The following is a 19013-nucleotide window of genomic DNA, read 5'->3' on the forward strand; positions in this document are numbered from 1 at the left end:
TGGGTATCAGTTTGAGCACCAATCTCACCAGACGTTTTGCAGGATGCTGATGAATTGTGACAATTTCAAAATTTAGGGATGAACTTGTTTTTCTAAAAACTGTGAGTGATTATGGCCTATTCATTTTTCTCACCTGTATTCTATAGCTTGTTGGATAAACTCTTGTTATTTGCTTATATTTTAAAAATTTTTCGTATGAAAATTTTCATTTCTTTTTCATTTACTTTCTTCCTTCCTTTCTCTCTTTCTTTCTTTCTCTCCCCACCTTCTCTCTCTCTCTTTTTTTTTTTTTTTTTGCGGTATGTGGGCCTCTCACTGTTGTGGCCTCTCCCATTGCGGAGCACAGGCTCCGGACGTGCAGGCTCAATGGCCATGGCTCATGGGCCCAGCCGCTCCGCGGCATGTGAGATCCTCCCGGACCAGGGCACGAACCCGTGTCCCCTGCATCAGCAGGAGGACTCTCAACCACTGTGCCACCAGGGACGCCCCTCTCTCTCTCTTTTTAACTACCAGTGACAATACACTTTCTTTGTTGTTCAGCTGTTTTAAAGGGAAAATCTAACGCTTCTCTCTTGCCTTCACTGGTTCTCCCTCTCCACTTCTCACTTAACAAAACAGTTATCAAAATCGGAAATACAACTTTAAGTTCTGAGAAGAGAAATCACAGCATGATATCAATAGAAGTTGGAAGATCTGGGTTCCCATCTCAGCTCCCTGTGAACCAGTCATGTTATCTTGGTCCGGTTGGCCATTCCCTCATTCCACAATCTCTCTGGCTTTGGCCTCAACTTCCTCATCTGTAAAATGAGAGAGCTAAATTCTATGATCTCTTCTGCCTCTCACAGTTCTTCCCTGAAAGAATTATAGAAGCCTCACAATTACTCCCTGCTCATTTGGAAACTGCATCCTCTGTTATATAGCAGTTCCCATTGTCTTGCTGGCAGCTGAGGAGGAGGAAGAGAATGCATTTCAAGCATCTTCCTAGAGCTTGGTTTAAAGATAACTCACCATGGAGAAAGCATGACCATGCAACTTTTTCCAAAGATCACCACACCCTCACACTAAGGGCTCTCATACTCGTGCTCTCAACATGAGTGGGTGGGCAATGTCACCACAATTTTATGGATGACTGTGTTAGAGAGACTGCAGGATATGCCTCAATTGCCCAGAGCTTAACCCAGGTCAGCCTCTGGAGTCTTTCCCTTTACTATATGGGTTTGGCATAACAAATCAAAACCCCATAGAGAAATCCCTTCAGCTTCCAATCATTTGGACTCAACCCCTGCTTCACTGCAACCTATGCTCATCACCAACAATAACATTTTGACAAAACATAAAACTTAAAAAAAGAGGTGTAAGTTTGTTTCTCCACAGCCTTCTTCATGGGTTGAATCTGTTTCAAAGAAATTTTGGGCTTTGTATACAATCTTGGGTATGACTAGGACCAAAAAGAAGGCTCAGTGGGAATATGGTGACAAGGATGATGGGCTGTGGAGAGCCTCTCCCTCCGATGCATATCTGCAGTTGCGTTTGCCTGTTCCAGCGGTCAGGTCTATGCCTCCAACCATCCAATGATCCTTATTCAGTGTACAAATCATTCTTGAGCTCTCAGTGTGTACTAAGCCTTGTTGAAGAGACAATATTGAATCAGAATGGGAGGGGGCACTCTGGAGTTCAACTGCCTTTGTCCTAATCTTGTTTTATCAGCCGTGTGACAAGCAAGATACTCATGATATTCACTAAACTTTAGTTTCATCATCAACAAAATGGGGAGAATAAAAATATATACCTCCTAGGATTAACTGAGCTAGTGTCCATAAAACATTGAGCACAGTACTTGGTACTTAGAAAGACTTCAATAACTGTTAACAAATATCACCATCATTATCATTGAGGGAGAGAGACTTATAAATGTTAATAGAGCAGAAGTATTCTTTGGGGATCCAAAGTAAGGAATGATTAGCTCTGGCCAGGTTAATGGGGCTGACTTCCCAGAGGAAGGGACACTTCTGCTGCCCTGAAGTGAGAGTGGGAGTTTAATAGCTGGAAACTGTAAAAGGGCATTCCAGTTGGATGGATCAGCAATACATCCCTACATGATCTCATCCAGGAGGATGTGATTGCTCATACTTTTAAGAAATAAAGAGCCCCAAGCTCACAATGGGAGCAGACACGGTGGAAGGACAATTAAGCTGCAGCCTGTTCATAGACTTCCTGCTGAACCTAAACAGATTTCTCAGACCAGTGACTCATCAACAGGACAGACTACATGTACCTGTTGTGTAACCCCAGTGCTTCTGGTTTATTTTTATCTTGTTTCTGTAACCCCTCTTTGTTCCATTATTAATACCCAGTGCACTGGGCGAGACAGGCTTAAAGATGTGATCAACTCCTTTTTGGCTTTTTTGTACTTGTTATGTATTTTGTGGCCAAGGCCTCTCCACCCTTTCTTTCTTCTTTCTGGGAAAATGTTCTTCTCTATGACATGGAGTAGCTATTACTTCTCCACTTTGTTCCATAGTCTGCTTGCTGTGGCTATTCAACTGGAATTAGTATTCACTGTCCATTGTGCTAGGCACTTTGAAGGCTTTTTCTCATTTAGTTCTCACAACAATTGTCTGATGGAGGTATTTCCCATTTTGTAGATGGGACTCAAAGTGGTGAAGTAACCTGGCCATTGTCAGCTAACCTGAATGTGAGGTGCGCTTCTTGTCAACTCTCTTTTATGGCTTTTGTCCTCATCACTGGACAACATGTTCTCAAGACACTGAGGATTGGAAGAGCAACTGTGTGGGGAAGGCAGAGACTATTTCTTCCTTCTCTTACTTTAGAGCTCCTTCAAGCTCAGGTCTGTCGCTGTTGGGTGTCTCATCACAAATGCTGCCAAGATTTCCATTTTTATCTTTTCAAGTCAAGTAGAGAGAAAGCTTAATTTGCTCCATTGTGACAAGCTTTCACATACCTGAGGATAGTTTAATTACAAATACCCTTATTCTCATCACTTACCAGGGTGTTTTTTGTTTTTGTTTTTTTCAGGCAAAGCAATGCCCATTTGTAAGCCTTGGTGTTAAAGGATGGCAGAGACAAAGAAAAGTAAGTGACCACACTTTCATTTGTGGATGGTTTTCTCAGCTACTGAATAGTGAGAAATACCTGTTGCTGTCATTTTCACTTTTATATTATTTTTTAAAAATTTAAAAAATATATTACCTGCTTCTCCAATTTCCTGTCCTGTGATTTCTGGCATGAACGAAACTTGTGAAGACTCTTAAAGATTAATAAATTGAACTCACTTCAGTGTGAGGAATTAATCCACAGTCCCTGGTCCACATTTCCACTCCTACCAATTCCCATAGTCATAGAGATCCTTCCGCAACTTTCCTTATAAACCGGGAGAAGATTTCCATTATTTAAAAAGCTCTTTTCTCATTAGGAGCCAACACTGCAATGGCATTTCCCCCTTTCTTCCCTGCCTGTCTTGCTTTGACTGGTGGCGGGATTAATTGGGCCATGATCAATCTCCTAAAAGATGGCAAATTGGGAATGGTGGGTGGAAGGAGGAAGGCATGAATATTAATTAGCTAAGATTCCAAACAGAAGCCTTTTAATTATATTAAAATGCACAGGCCTGCAGGCAGTGAGATGGTTCTTGCTGTAAAGCTGTCGACAGGCCATTACCTCAGCCGTGTCAATGCCTTTTAATGAATGAATATATACATTTCAAGTGGGGGAGAGAAAAATACTTTCCTGTTTATAAATATTAAAAGGAAAACTATCAACGTGAGGTGATATCTGTGACAGCTCCTTTCAGGCTGGAGGTGTTTGGGGAAGGCAGGGAAGGCGGTCTCCCTAAACGGCTCATCCCAGGCTGTGAAACTGAAGCCTGTGGCTGATACGGGGACTGATGCAATTAAAAACAGATGACTGCAGCCAGGGTGAGCCAGCGGCTCAACTTCTCTGTAGGTCAATGAGTGAGGCATTTGAGGAAGTTACATTAACTTTTCAGGTCACTTCAGAACCATTCGCTACAGGAAACAAGGAAGTCAGGGGCTTTTCTTTGCTTCTTGTTAACATGAAGAAAGCATTTAAATATTGAAGGGTGACCGGCCACCATGGGGGAAGGGCCATGAACCGAGAAGTGTTAGAATTCCAGGGCAATAAAGAACTTAAATGGAAGAAAGCAGGTCTCAGTAGATCTAGAGTCACCTTGAGAAGATCCATGGAAGAGGATGGTAGGGAATATGGAAACACACCAGCAGTGAGAATGGGAAAGTGGGATGAAGGAAAGCTGGTCACAGATGACTTCATAGACTCAAAAGACTTGAACAGAGCTTGGTGACCAAGTAGTCCAACTGCCTTAATTTTAGAGAACTAGAAACTGAGGCCCAGAGGGGAGGGATGACTTTCCCAATCTCAGAGTGCTAGTTAGTAGAGAAATCCTGTTTATTTACTTCCCTACCAACTTACCTACTTAAGTACCCACCTCCTTACCTATCTCCCTACTTACGTATTTACCTATTCATGTACCACTTCCTTCTATAAAACATTTGAGGCCTCTCCTGACTACCAGTCTGCAGGTTTTCTAAGACTCGTTGCTGCCTTCCTAACGTTAAATAAGAACACATTTGAGGAAACTAAGAGTACCACATAGTAGGCACACTTTATACAATCTGAGAATATCCATCTACAGGGCCATAATAGTTCAACCCAAATGCAGAGAATCTGTACCATCTATCCCAGTCTACTGGAATGCCAATAGAAGAGTGCAGTGCCTTTGTGGAATTACCCTTGATTTTGAAAAGCTTGATAGGCAAAAAAAAAAAAAGAAACCCATCAGAAGATACCTGAGAACATTCAGGTCTTGAAGTTCGGCATTGGTGACTTTGAAAGGAAGGTAAGCAGAAAATAATTCTTTTGAGCACAATTTTAAAAAATACTATGTATTTGAAATCCAATCAAGAGTACTTAATATTTTGGGGGTTTTTGACTGTGCTGCATGGCATGTGGGATCTTAGTTCCCTGACCAGCAACAAACCCATGCCCCTTGCAGTGGAAGCTTGAAGACCAAACCACGGGACAGCCAGGGAATTCCCAAGAGTCCTTATGATTCTGAAAATCTTTATGTGGGATTTTCAAGGATAAATTCAGAAACCATCTGCAAATGGGCACAGTCCTGTACATGTACCTACGTGTGTGGGAGTATGTATGTACAGGGTTGGTGAGGGAGAGTCATAAGTTTGTCCTATCAGTCAGTGGGACAGCATTCCCAGAATGGACATACAACTCACAAACATCTGGCTTTAGCACAGTAGGAACTCAGGAGAGAATGTGAATGGCTTAGCAAAGGATATGTCTTATTGGAAAAGCAACTCAAAGAGTAAGTCAAGAAAGTAATAGGAAAGTATTTCTGCTATATGTTCACATACATTATTCTGGAGAGCAGGGATCAGGAAGTCTCAAAACTTCTTTGAGATTCACTTAATTTAGCCTCAAGACTATGAAACATAATAATAGAACTTACTTGGTAACATTGAGGAGAAGGTAGAGGATACTAAAAGTCCCAAAACAGTATGATAGATGTTCATTCAGCTCAGTTCAAGGTGGATTCAATCCTTTTTTTTTTTAAATATATATTTTATTTATTTATTTTAGTTGCTCCGGGTCTTAGTTGCGGCTGGCAGGCTCCTTAGCTGTGGCTCGCTGGACTCCCCTGCATTGGAAAGCGGATTCTTAACCACCACACCACCAGGGAAATCCCGGATTCAATCCTTTTGATGTGCAAGAGAGAGGATTAGGACCTAATGATGCAAAGCAGTACAAGACATAACGCTGCTCTTTTTCAGCCTACTCTTCTGAAGACACATGACCAAGTAACTTTAACACATTGGGGTAAGAGCAGTAGTGGGGGTGTGCACAGGAAACAAAGGGGTGCACAAGAACAGTGCTGGCCTCACTTGTGGGGTCAGAGTGGCTCTTGGAGAAGATAGAGTCTGAGAATGAGTTGGATGGACGAAGAGAAGGGTGGAGGGAGAGAGGGGGACAGGGAGGGAAAAGGACGTGACCTAATAGCAGCAGCAAAGGTGCACAGTATGCAACACTGTGTGCTCCTTTCCACTATTTTTCTCATTAGAGAAAAACTTATTTTGCTGTTCCTGCTTTCAGATGAAGATCCAGTTTCATCTGAATTAGAAATTTGCTTCTCCATGAGATGTTGATAGGAAAAACTAATGAAACAGAGCATTCAGCAACCCACCATTCACTGTCCTGAGTTGTTCCTGCTTTTCCATCTCGCTGTTTACAAGGTTTGGCTACTGATCATCTCCAGGAAGTGGAAACAACATGAATGCCCATTACCTGTCTGGATAATGAATTGCAATTAATCAATGTAAGTCAAGACAGTAATTTATCACCAACTCCCTGCACTTGCGATGGCACCTTTTCCTTTTTAATATTCATAACAAGACAGTGAAGCTGAAAGTCAGTAGTTGGCTAGAAGCTACAGTGGGAAGAAACTCACTGTCCCTTTGGCTGTTATCAAGTGCTCTTCTTCTTGACTGCATTTCTTGTGTAAGGTGAGGGTGGAGCAGAGCAGTTTGAATCCAGAAGTGTGGACTGGGGGAAGACTACCTTATCTCTGGCTTAATTTGCTTCATTGGTAACTGTCCTTGGGGCAAGGTTTTAGCAGTTGGTCAGGTCAGAATCTCAGTTGCCTGAAGAGGGGGCAGGAGGAAAGTCATTCTTTTGCAGTGTTAGCAGCTTTAGACTTCTTCTAGGCTGGTGACAAGATGGGAATTAGAAATGTTACGCTCTTCTTCTTCCTTGTCCAATTCTCTCTTCTACATTTTCCCCCCTAGGATTTTTTCTTGCCTTGGATCCAGACACAAAGCTGATCAGAGACTGTACCATACTGGGGATTTGTTTGGGGGGGTGGTATCTGTGGTTTTTCACCCTCTTAGCTTCCCAAAACCACCAAAAAATTCTGGAACTGCACCAATTCAGTTAAGTTCAGGAACTTGACTCACTGGGAGTCTTTTTAAAGTAGTTCAGGTTCAGGCGGCTCAGGCATGCTTTCAGAGAGCTGAATTGCTGTGCTGAGTTAGATTTGGGGAACTTTCAGTGATATATGACTATCATGAACACTTTGAAGACCCTGTCATATCTGTGCCAGTACTGGATAAGTAGCAGAGACATTTCATAGTTAGCCCCTTATTGAAGATGGTACATGCATATGTCTGATTAAGGTGAACTAATGTTTTTTTGAGTAAGCCAATGAAATAAAAGCTTCAAAAGGATACACAATCCCTGTGATAAATGGCCTGGTCAAAAGAGGAAGTGTGGTTGACTGAAAAGCAAGGGAGTTTAGGCAGAAGGAGACTGCTTGGCAGGGAAGGATCGATTCAGTAGATTGGTCCTGCTGCCAGACTCTCCTGTTCTGGTGTCTAAGGCTTAGGGTGCTGGCAATAGAAATAGATGAGTATTTCTCATATAGACTGTCTGCAAGAGGTTGGAAGTAGAGGTATGCTCTGAGATTCAACGTAAGGAAGTACTGTACAGCAGTAGTGTGTGTGTGTGTGTGTGTGTGTGTGTGTGTGTGTGTGTGTGTGTGTATGGCAGAGTAGCGTGGTGTAGTAGATTAAAGATGACTGCAATTTTTTGTTATTTCTTTTCTTTTTCCCCCACTATTCCTCCCATCAAGAAGTGGAATGTATTTCTCCTCCCTTTAGATTTTACCAATAGAATGTTGCAGGGGTGAGGTTATATAAATTTTGAGATCAGGCCTTAAGAGATCTACAGCTTTGCCTTTCACTTTTCTTGGAACTCACCCACCATGTTGTGAGGAAGCCCAAGAAACTACAGGGTAAGACCCGCTGGAGGGGAATCACATCCTCCAGCCTCCAGCCCTAACCGAGCTCCCAGCCTACACAGCCAGCACTGACTGCCAGCCATTGTGAATGAGGCCATTTTTGATCTTCCAGCATCCTAGCGCTCCACCTGCCACCACCCGAAGCAGAAAAGATGCTCAGTCAATCCACAGGATCATGAGAAATAATAAGTCGTTGTTTTAAGCCACTAAGTTTTGGGGTGGTTTGTTACACAGTCATAGATAACTAAAACATGTGGAATCTCCACACTTTAGAAAGAATGACTTAAGTGGAAAGCACCTTTGGTCAAGAGAGAAGGGGACAGCCTCTGGAAGCAACACCAGTGCTTCCAGGTAGTGCAGGCAGCAGGAAGGCACTCCCACGAGGCAAGCAGGGAAGGAGGAAAAGTGAAGATCACCAAGTGGTGGCAGAGAGTCTTATTCCGGCATACATGGGCAATGTATCTGAGGAACATCTAGAAAGATTTGGGGAGATTTTGTGGGGAGTGAAAGTGAGATCTATAGATTCTGCAAAGGCATGAACCACAGAATGCCGTTATACACAGATTTTTGTTATCAGCCTGTAGCCTTGATGTTAGCTGGGCCCTTCTTTTTCCTTGAGATCTGCATAAGATTGGATTGAAGTTCTAATTCCACATCTGTGAAAGACCAAAATGCTCCTCAGAATTACTATGAATTTCTAGGGAAATTATTGTCTCCTCATTAGCCCTGGCTGTAAACTCTTGCTTCTTTTATGGGTCATCTCACTGTCCCTTTTATGCTGTTTCTGTTTCACATAATATCAACCTAAACACGAAATTCAAGTCACAAAATATCAACCTAAACATTAAATCTTCTCTTAATTATCACAATTTCTACACATAAAAGCAATTTTTTTTTGTGATTAGTAGATTTTAATAAGGAATTTGGGGATATAAGAGGAGGATTTTAAAGTATAGCAATATAAACTTCATATTGAACCTGAGACCATCCTCATTCTTAAAAATGTCTTTGCCCCACCACTGGAGAACTTTCACAAGCAATATCACTCCAAGTATTGTCTGAACCTCATTCTATGTCATGGTTCCTCTCTCCCTTCCATGTTTCAGTAGCAAAACAAATTTCTCTCATCTTCTCATATAGAATATCTACCAATCTATTTATTATGCTTAGTGACTCACCCTCCAACCTAAGCCGCTTATCAAGGTATTTACTCAGTAGAGACGGTTGTCCTCTGAGGAGCAATTATGATGTCAGTTGTTATAGTAATAACATTTCACTCTTCCACTTTCTACCCTACTAAAATCACTGCAGTTTCCTGCAAAGGTACCCAGTGTTGGTCTCTCTCTTTCTCTCGAGTGTTGACTGAAAGGAAAATCAAATGTAATAAACCTGGGCTATACCCAACTCACTGCCTTGCCTCTCCTTCCTTCCTCTTAGAGGGTGGAGGAAATGCCCCATTAGGCTCCCTTTAAGGTGTTTCTTTCTTTGTGTAAACTCTTCTATGTTGCCTAGGTGAGAAGGGAAGAATTTCTGAATCTACTCTCTGGGTGGGTGCCATGTTCCGTTTTGGGGAGACTTTGATGGGAGTGAAAGTGAGGTCTAGAGACTCGACAATAATGAATAGGCATAAACCAGAGAACCCCAACTTATGTGGGGATTTTTGTTATCAGCCTATTAGAGACCCTATTACTCATGACAGTGACATGTCAGAGATGGTGAGTGGTCTGTTTCATTTAGAAATCCATTCATTCATTTAAAAAAATTTTGTCATGACTCTATAGTAGACTCCTAAGGAGGTCAAATATAACTGAGTCATGGAATCACTTATTGAAAGAGCTTATGATTCGATAGGAGAAATAAAAGAACCATACCTACCCAGTTTGGCAGTGTTGATGTCCTCTTGGAAAAGGGAGCTCTAACTGAATCAGAGCCATAAGGGTTATTTATGGCACAGTCCCTGTGGAATTACATTCCCTCTTTTGTACATTGACAAATGGCTCTCACTCCCCTCCAAATTCTTTGAAGTTGTGACCTGCTGTGTTCCTTCGGCCCCATTCATACAATCATCTGGCAGTCCTCTGAGGTGACAGTTATGGTTTAGGCCCCTAGGTACGTCTAAGGACTCCCATCAGTCTCTTGCCTGCTGACTTTTACCCTCCCTTTTCTCATCCATGACCATTTTCCTGAAGAATTTTCAAGCTCTTACAAAACTACCTTTTGACATCCATCATGTTACTCTTCATGTTTTTCTTTCTAGTACTATCATTTGGAGACATTTTCTCAGTTATCATGGGTCACAACTGTTGGTCTATAAACATAAAACAAACGGGGGAATTCCCTGGCAGTCTAGCAGTTATGACTTGGCGCTTTCACAGCTATGGCCCGGGTTAAATCCCTGGTTGGGGGAACTAAGATCGCACAAGCCAAGTGGCAAAACAAAGACAAAAACAAAAACACCCCATAAAACAAATGGCAGAGATAGAGGATATGATGGATAAGCCACACCCTCTGCAGAACACACTCAGCTCAGGGTAGCATTGGTAGCACCCTTTCTGGTGGGGAGTGTTTGCAGTATGGTGCAATAACACTCAGTGGCCAAGAGTGCAGGCATCAGGCTGTCATGCTAGCTCTCATGAGCTGGTACACAGGTCATGGGAAAGAGAGCTCAAAGTCTAGCACACTTGAATGGATTTTTTTTCTTGAAAATATTTAAAAGAAAATAGCATTATAACCAGTTGACACTATAAAGGAGGGGAGATAATATTAAAATAAATACACAAGGATAGGGTAGCGACCTGAAATACATACAACACATATTATAGAAAACTATTATTTTTGAGGAATAGCTTCCTGGAGGAGGTAGGCTTTTATATGGTATTATCTTCTTTGCAATGAATAATGAGACTATTCACCATGGAGTACACAAGTTACCTCCAGTAAAGTGTGATTAAGAGAGCAGAAGTATGGTCTCTTCTTTTCTTTTCTTTTATTTTTTTACATCTTTATTGGAGCATAATTGCTTTACAATGGTATGTTAGTTTCTGCTTTATTACAAAGTGAATCAGTTATACATGTACATATATGTTCCCATACCTCTTCCCTCTTGCATCTCCCTCCCTCCCACCCTCCCTATCCCACCCCTCTAGGTGGTCACAAAGCACCGAGCTGATCTCCCTGTGCTATGCGGCTGCTTCCCACTAGCTATCTATTTTATGTTTGGTAGTGTACATATGTCCATGCCACTCTCTCACTTTGTCACAGCTTACTCTTCCCCCTCCCCATATCCTCAAGTCCATTCTCTAGTAGGTCTGTGTCTTTATTCCTGTCTTAACCCTAGGTTCTTCGTAACATTTTTTTTCTTAAATTCCATATATATGTGTTAGCATACGGTATTTGTCTTTCTCTTTCTGACTTAATTCACTCTGTATGACAGACTCTAGGTCCATCCACCTCATTACAAATAGCTCAATTTCGTTTCTTTTTATGGTTGAGTAATATTCCATTGTATATATGTGCCACATCTTCCTTATCCATTCATCCGATGATGGACACTTAGGTCGTTGCCATCTCCTGGCTATTATAAATAGAGCTGCAATGAACATTTTGGTACATGACTCTTTTTGAATTCTGGTTTTCTCAGGGTATATGCCCAGTAGTGGGATTGCTGGGTCATATGGTAGTTCTATTTGTAGTTTTTTAAGGAACCTCCATACTGTTCTCCATAGTGGCTGTACCAATTCACATTCCCACCAGCAGTGCAAGAGTGTTCCCTTTTCTCCACACCCTCTCCAGCATTTATTGTATCTAGAGTTTTTGATGATGGCCATTCTGACTGCTGTGAGATGATATCTCATTGTAGTTTTGATTTGCATTTCTCTAATGATTAATGATGTTGAGCATTCTTTCATGTGTTTGTTGGCAGTCTGTATATCTTCTTTGGAGAAATATCTCTTTAAGTCTTCTGCCCATTTTTGGATTGGGTTGTTTGTTTTTTTATTATTGCACTGCATGAGCTGCTTGTAAATTTTGGAAATTAATCCTTTGTCAGTTGCTTCATTTGCAAATATTTTCTCCCATTCTGAGGGTTGTCTTTTGGTCTTGTTTATGGTTTCCTTTGCTGTGCAAAAGCTTCGAAGTTTCATTAGGTCCCATTTGTTTATTTTTGTTTTTATTTCCATTTCTCTAGGAGGTGGGTCATAAAGGATCTTGCTGTGAGGTATGTCATAGAGTGTTCTGCCTATGTTTTCCTCTAAGAGTTTGATAGTTTCTGGCCTTACATTTAGGTCTTTAATCCATTTTGAGCTTATTTTTGTGTATGGTGTTAGGGAGTGATCTAATCTCATACTTTTACATGTACCTGTCCAGTTTTCCCAGCGCCACTTATTGAAGAGGCTGTCCTTTCTCCACTGTACATTCCTGCCTCCTTTATCAAAGATAAGGTGACCATATGTGCGTGGGTTTATCTCTGGGCTTTCTATGCTGTTCCATTGATCTATCTTTTGGTTTTTTTGCCAGTACCATACTGTCTTGATTACTGTAGCTTTGTAGTATAGTCTGAAGTCAGGGAGCCTGATTCCTCCAGCTCCGTTCTTCGTTCTCAACATTGCTTTGGCTATTCGGGGTCTTTTGTGTTTCCATACAAATTGTGAAATTTTTTGTTCTACTTCTGTGAAAAATGCCAGTGGTAGTTTGATAGGGATTGCATTGAATCTGTAGATTGCTTTGGGTAGTAGAGTCATTTTCACAATGTTGATTCTTCCAATCCAAGAACATAGTATATCTCTCCATGTATTTGTATCATCTTTAATTTCTTTCATCAGTGTCTTATAATTTTCTGCATACAGGTCTTTTGTCTCCTTAGGTAGGTTTATTTCTAGATATTTTATTCTTTTTGTTGCAATGGTAAATGGGAGTGTTTTCTTGATTTCACTTTCAGATTTTTCATCATTAGTGTATAGGAATGCCCGAGATTTCTGTGCATTAATTTTGTATCCTGCTACTTTACCAAATTCATTGATTAGCTCTAGTAGTTTTCTGGTGGCATCTTTAGGATCCTCTATGTATAGTATCATGTCACCTGCAAATAGGGACAGCTTTACTTCTTCTTTTCTGATTTGGATTCCTTTTATTTCCTTTTCTTCTCTGATTGCTGTGGCTAAAACTTCCAAAACTATGTTGAATAAGAGTGGTAAGAGTGGGAAACCTTGTCTTTTTCCTGATCTTGGTGGAAATGCTTTCAGTTTTTCACCATTGAGGACGATGTTGGCTGTGGGTTTGTCACATATGGCCTTTATTATGTTGAGGAAAGTTCCCTCTATGCCTACTTTCTGCAGGGTGTTTATCATAAATGGGTGTTGAATTTTGTTGAAAGCTTTCTCTGCATCTATTGAGATGACCATATGGTTTTTCTCTTTCAATTTGTTAACATGGTGTATCACATTGATTGATTTGTGTATACTGAAGAATCCTTGCATTCCTGGAATAAACCCCACTTCATCATGGTGTATGATCCTTTTAATGTGCTGTTGGATTCTGTTTGCTAGTATTTTGTTGAGGATTTTTGCATGTATGTTCACCAGTGATACTGGCCTGTAGTTTTCTTTCTTTGTGACATCCTTGTCTGGTTTTGGTATCAGGGTGATTGTGGCCTCATAGAATGAGTTTGGGAGTGTTCCTCCCTCTGCTATATTTTGGAAGAGTTTGAGAAGGATAGGTATTAGCTCTTCTCTAAATGTCTGATAGAATTCGCCTGTGAAGCCCTCTGGTCCTGGGCTTTTGTTTGTTGGAAGATTTTTAATCACAATTTCAATTTCAGTGCTTGTGGTTGGTCTGTTCATATTTTCTATTTGTTCCTGATTCAGTCTTGGCAGGTTGTGCATTTCTAAGAATTTGTCCATTTCTTCCAGGTTGTCCATTTTATTGGCATAGAGTTGCTTGTAGTAATCACTCATGATCTTTTGTATTTCTGCAGTGTCAGTTACTTCTCCTTTTTCATTTCTAATTCTATTGATTTGAGTCTTCTCCCTTTTTTTCTTGATGAGTCTGGCTAATGGTTTATCAATTTTGTTTACCTTCTCAAAGAACCAGCTTTTAGTTTTATTGATCTTTGCTATAGTTGCCTTCATTCTTTTACATTTATTTCTGATCTGATCTTTATGATTTCTTTCCTTCTGCTAACTTTTTGGGTTTTTTTGTTCTTCTTTCTCTAATTGCATTAGGTGCAAGGTTAGGTTGTTTATTTGAGATGTTTCCTGTTTCTTAAGGTAGGATTGTATTGCTATAAACTTCTCTCTTAGAACCGCTTTTGCTGCATCCCATAGGTTTTGGGTCGTCGTGTCTCCATTGTCATTTGTTTCTAGGTATTTTTTTATTTCCTCTTTGATTTCTTCAGTGATCACTTCATTATTAAGCAGTGTATTGTTTAGCCTCCATGTGTTTGTATTTTTTATGGATCTTTTCCTGTAATTGATATCTAGTCTCATTGCGTTGTGGTCAGAAGAGACACTTGATACAATTTCAATTTTCTTAAATTTACCAAGGCTTGATTTGTGACCCAATATATGATCTATCCTGGAGAATGTTCCATGAGCACTAGAGAAAATTGTGTATTCTGTTGTTTTTGGATGGAATGTCCTATAAAAATTAAGTCCATCTTGTTTAATGTATCAATTAAAGCTTGTGTTTCCTTATTTATTTTCATTTTGGATGATCGTTCCATTGGTGAAATTGGGGTGTTAAAGTCCCCTACTATGAATGTGTTACTGTCAATTTCCCCTTTTATGGTTGTCAGTATTTGCCTTATGTATTGAGGTGCTGCTATGTTGGGTGCATAAATATTTACAATTGTTATATCTTCTTCTTGGATAGATCCCTTGATCATTATGTAGTGTCCTTCTTTGTCTCTTCTAATAGTCTTTATTTTAAAGTATATTTCGTCTGATATGAGAATTGCTACTCCAGCTTTCTTTTGGTTTCCATTTGCATGGAATATCTTTTTCCATCCCCTCACTTTCAGTCTGTATGTGTCTCTAGGTCTGAAGTGGGTCTGTTGTAGACAGCATATATATGGGTCTTGTTTTTGTATCCATTCAGCCAGTCTGTGTCTTTTGGTGGGAGCATTTAATCCATTTACATTTAAGGTAATTATCGATATGTATGTTCCTATTCCCATTTTCTTAATTGTTTTGTTTTTGTTATTATAGGTCTTTTCCTTCTCTTGTGTTTCTTGCCTAGAGAAGATCCTTTAGCATTTGCCATAAAGCTGGTTTGGTGGTGCTGAACTCTCTCAGCTGTTGCTTGTCTGTAAAGGTTTTAATTTCTCCATCAAATCTGAATGAGATCCTTGCTGGGTAGAGTAATCTTGGTTGTAGGTTTTTCCCCTTCATCACTTTAAATATGTCCTGCCAGTCCCTTCTGGCTTTCAGAGTTTCTGCTGAAAGATCAGCTGCTAACCTTATGGGGATTCCCTTGTGTGTTATTTGTTGTTTTTCCCTTGCTGCTTTTAATATGTATTCTTTGTATTTAATTTTTGACAGTTTGATTAATATGTGTCTTGGCGTGTTTCTCCTTGAATTTATCCTGTATGGGACTCTCAGTGCTTCCTGGACTTGATTAACTATTTCCTTTCCCAAATTAGGGAAGTTTTCAACTATAATCTCTTCAAATATCTTCTCAGTCCCTTCCTTTTTCTCCTCTTCTTCTGGAACCCCTATAATTCGAATGTGTTGGTGCGTTTAATGTTGTCCCAGGGGTCTCTGAGACTGTCCTCAGTTCTTTACATTCTTTTTTCTTTATTGTGCTCTGCAGTAGTTATTTCCACTATTTTATCTTCCAGGTCACTTATCCGTTCTTCTGCCTCAGTTATTCTGCTATTGATCACTTGTAGAGTATTTTTAATTTCATCTATTGTGTTGTTCATCGTTGCTTGTTTCATCTTTAGTTCTTCTAGGTCCTTGTTAAATGTTTCCTGCATTTTCTCTATTCTATTTCCAAGATTTTGGATCATCTTTACTATCATTATTCTGAATTATCTTTCAGGTAGACTGCTTATTTCCTTTTCATTTGTTACGTCTGGTTTTTTATCTTGCTCCTTCATTTGCTGTGTGTTTTTCTGTCTTCTCATTTTGCTTATCTTACCGTGTTTGGGGTCTCCTTTTTGCAGGCTGCAGGTTCGTAGTTCCCGTTGTTTTTGGTGTCTGTCCCCAGTAGCTAAAGTTGGTTCAGTGGGTTGTGTAGGCTTCCTGGTGGAGGGGACTAGTGCCTGTGTTCTGGTGGATGAGGCTGGATTTTGTCTTTCTGGTGGGCACGTCCACGGGTGGTGTGTTTTGGGGTGTCTGTGGACTTATTATGATTTTAGGCAGCCTCTCTGCTAATGGATGGGGTTGTGTTCCTATCTTGTTAGTTGTTTGGCATAGGGTGTCCAGCACTGTAGCTTGCTGGTCATTGAGTGAAGCTGTGTGTTTGTGTTGAGATGGAGACCTCTGGGAGAGTTTCTCCGTTTGATATTACGTGGAGCTGGTAGGTCTCTTGTGGACCAGTGTCCTGAAGTTGGCTCTCCCACCTCAGAGGCACAGCACTGACTCCTGGCTGGAGCCCAAGAGCCTTTCATCCACATGGCTCAGAATAAAAGGGAGAAAAAGTAGAAAGAAAGAAAGAAAGAGAGAGAGAGGGAGGGAGGAAGGAAGGGAGAAAGGAAGTATAAAAAGAAAGAAAAGAAAGTAAGGTAAAATAAAATAAAAAAATAATTATTAAGAAAAATTTTTTTAAAGTAAAAAAAAAAACAGACGGATAGAATCGTAGGACAAATGGTGAAAGCAAAGCTATACAGACAAAATCTCACACAAAAGCGTATACATACACACTCAGAAAAAGAGGAGAAGGGGAAAAAGTAATAAATCTTGCTCTGAAAGCCCACCTCCTCAATTTGGGATGATTCGTTGTCTATTCAGGTATTCCACAGATGCAGGGTACATCAAGTTGATTGTGGAGATTTAATCCGCTGCTCCTGAGGCTGCTGGGAGAGATTTCCCTTTCTCTTCTTTGTTCGCCCAGCTCCCGGGGTTTGGCTTTGGATTTGGCCCCGCCTCTGCGTGTAGGTGGGTGGAGGGCGAATGTTCTTCGCCCAGACAGGACGGGGTTAAAGGAGCCGCTGATTCGTGGGCTCTGGCTCACTCAAGCCGGGCGGGGGCGGGGGAGGGGCACGGAGGGCGGGGCGAGCCTGCGGCGGCAGAGGGTGGCGTGACGTTGCACCAGCCTGAGGCGCGCCGTGCGTTCTCCCGGGTAAGTTGTCCCTGGATCCTGGGACCCTGGCGGTGGCGGCTGCACAGGCCCTGGGAGGGGAGGTGTGGATAGTGACCTGTGCTCCCACACAGGCTTCTTGGTGGTGGCAGCAGCAGCCTTAGCATCTCATGCCCGTCTCTGGGGTCCGCGCTTTTAGCCGCAGCTCGCGCCCGTCTCTGGAGCTCCTTTAAGCAGGGCCCTTAATCCACTCTCCTCGCGCACCAGGAAACAAAGAAGGAAGAAAAAGTCTCTTGCCTCTTCGGCAGGTCCAGACTTTTCCCCGGACTCCCTCCCGGCTAGCCGTGGTGCACTAACCCCTTCAGGCTGTGTTCACGCTACCAGTCTCTCCCTGCGCTTGGACCGAAGGCTGGCCGAGCCTGAGCTCCCAGCCCCGCCCGCCCGGGCGGGTGAGCAGAGAAGCCTCTCGGGCAGGTGAGTGCCGGTCGGCACCGATCCTCTGTGCGGGAATCTCTCCGCTTTGCCCTCCGCAGCGCTGTTGCTGTGCTCTCCTCCGCGGCCCTGAAGCTCCTGCCCTCCGCCACCCGCAGTCTCTTCCCGTGAAGGGGCTTCTGGTGTGTAGAAACCTTTCCTCCTTCACGGCTCCCTCCCACTGGTGCAGGTCCCCTCCCTATCCTTTTGTCTCTGTTTATTCTTTTTTCTTTTGCCCTACCCAGGTATGTGGGGAGTTTCTTGCCTTTTGGGAGGTCTGTGGTCTTCTGCCAGCGTTCAGTAGGTGCTCTGTAGGAGTTGTTCCACGTGTAGATGTATTTCTGGTGTATCTGTGGGGAGGAAGGTGATCTCCGCGTTTTACTCTTCCGCCATCTTCCCCCTCTTCCTCTGGTCTGTTCTTACAGAGCTGCATAGGCTCTTAATAAAATGTTACAGGCTTTTAATTTCAGAAGCATTGTGGTGGGTACTTTCAAGAAGCAAACTTGGTTGTAGCTTTTCTTTCCCCATCTTCTGGAAATATAGGAACTATTTCTTATTTATTTTTATATTCTTAGAGCCTAGAACAGTACCTGGCAATATGGCTCAATAATAATTTGTCAAGTGATTAGTTGAATGAGTGAATGAATCAATCACTCAATCTAATAAAACTCTTTTGCTTTCTGGCCCACCCCATGTCTTCATTCAAGCATTTGTCTGTCAAGTTTAAAGTGTCTGTGCTCACATTATGGTGCATTTGCTCGTGTTGTTCAACACCCTGAAAGGTTACTTTAGAGTGGCATTCTGCTTTATTTAACAGGTTATAAGGTAGATAAATGGGTATATCAAAAGATGTTTAGGATTTCTTTTAATAAATTAGGGTAGTGGTTCTTAATGTGGTTAATGGAACGGTGCCAATCTGGCTACTTCAGAATTATCTGGGAAACTTGAAACAGTTCAAATTTCTGAGCCTTACTTCTGTATTTTTGAAAACTTCCTCAGGTGATTCTGATACTCAACCAGATTTGAGAACCACTGCCTTATTCTTTAAAATAAGATCAAAACTTCTAAAATCCTAGCTATTGGCAATTACCCAGAAATAGATCAAATAGTAGAGGCCCATTGAGAGTCTACCCAGGTAGCTTTTGGGAGGGAACTACTGGTCTCTCTGAAAGTTATACTTCTTAATGCAGGCATTCACCTAGTGCTTCTCTGGTCTTACACCAACAGTGTATTTATTGCATGTTCACTACCTCTTTCTCTGAAAGCAAATTGGTACCCCTTTATCTTGGGATTTTGAGGCAGTTCTTATTTTAAATGAACTTCCCTCTTATTCTCACAAGTATAGATTAGCTACAGGGATCCATACTTTGGAGATGGAGTTCCATGCTCACAGAGATTATAAACCTGCCCAGTGACCCAAAACTGGTGAGGGGAACTCAGG

General features: G+C 41.6%; 1 protein-coding gene across 1 annotated transcript in view; it reads left to right on the plus strand.

Annotated features, from left to right (window-relative positions):
- PAPPA2 (pappalysin 2) overlaps positions 1-19013 on the plus strand; it is a 488087-nt gene that overhangs the window by 160687 nt on the left and 308387 nt on the right. The window contains exons 3-5 of the mRNA XM_067728728.1: positions 3037-3093; positions 5653-5889; positions 6163-6385. The gene's annotated coding sequence lies outside the window, so the exon portion shown is untranslated. The remainder of the gene's footprint in view (positions 1-3036; positions 3094-5652; positions 5890-6162; positions 6386-19013) is intronic.

This window comes from Pseudorca crassidens, chromosome 2, assembly GCF_039906515.1.
Source record: "Pseudorca crassidens isolate mPseCra1 chromosome 2, mPseCra1.hap1, whole genome shotgun sequence".
Taxonomy (NCBI): Eukaryota; Metazoa; Chordata; class Mammalia; order Artiodactyla; family Delphinidae; genus Pseudorca; species Pseudorca crassidens.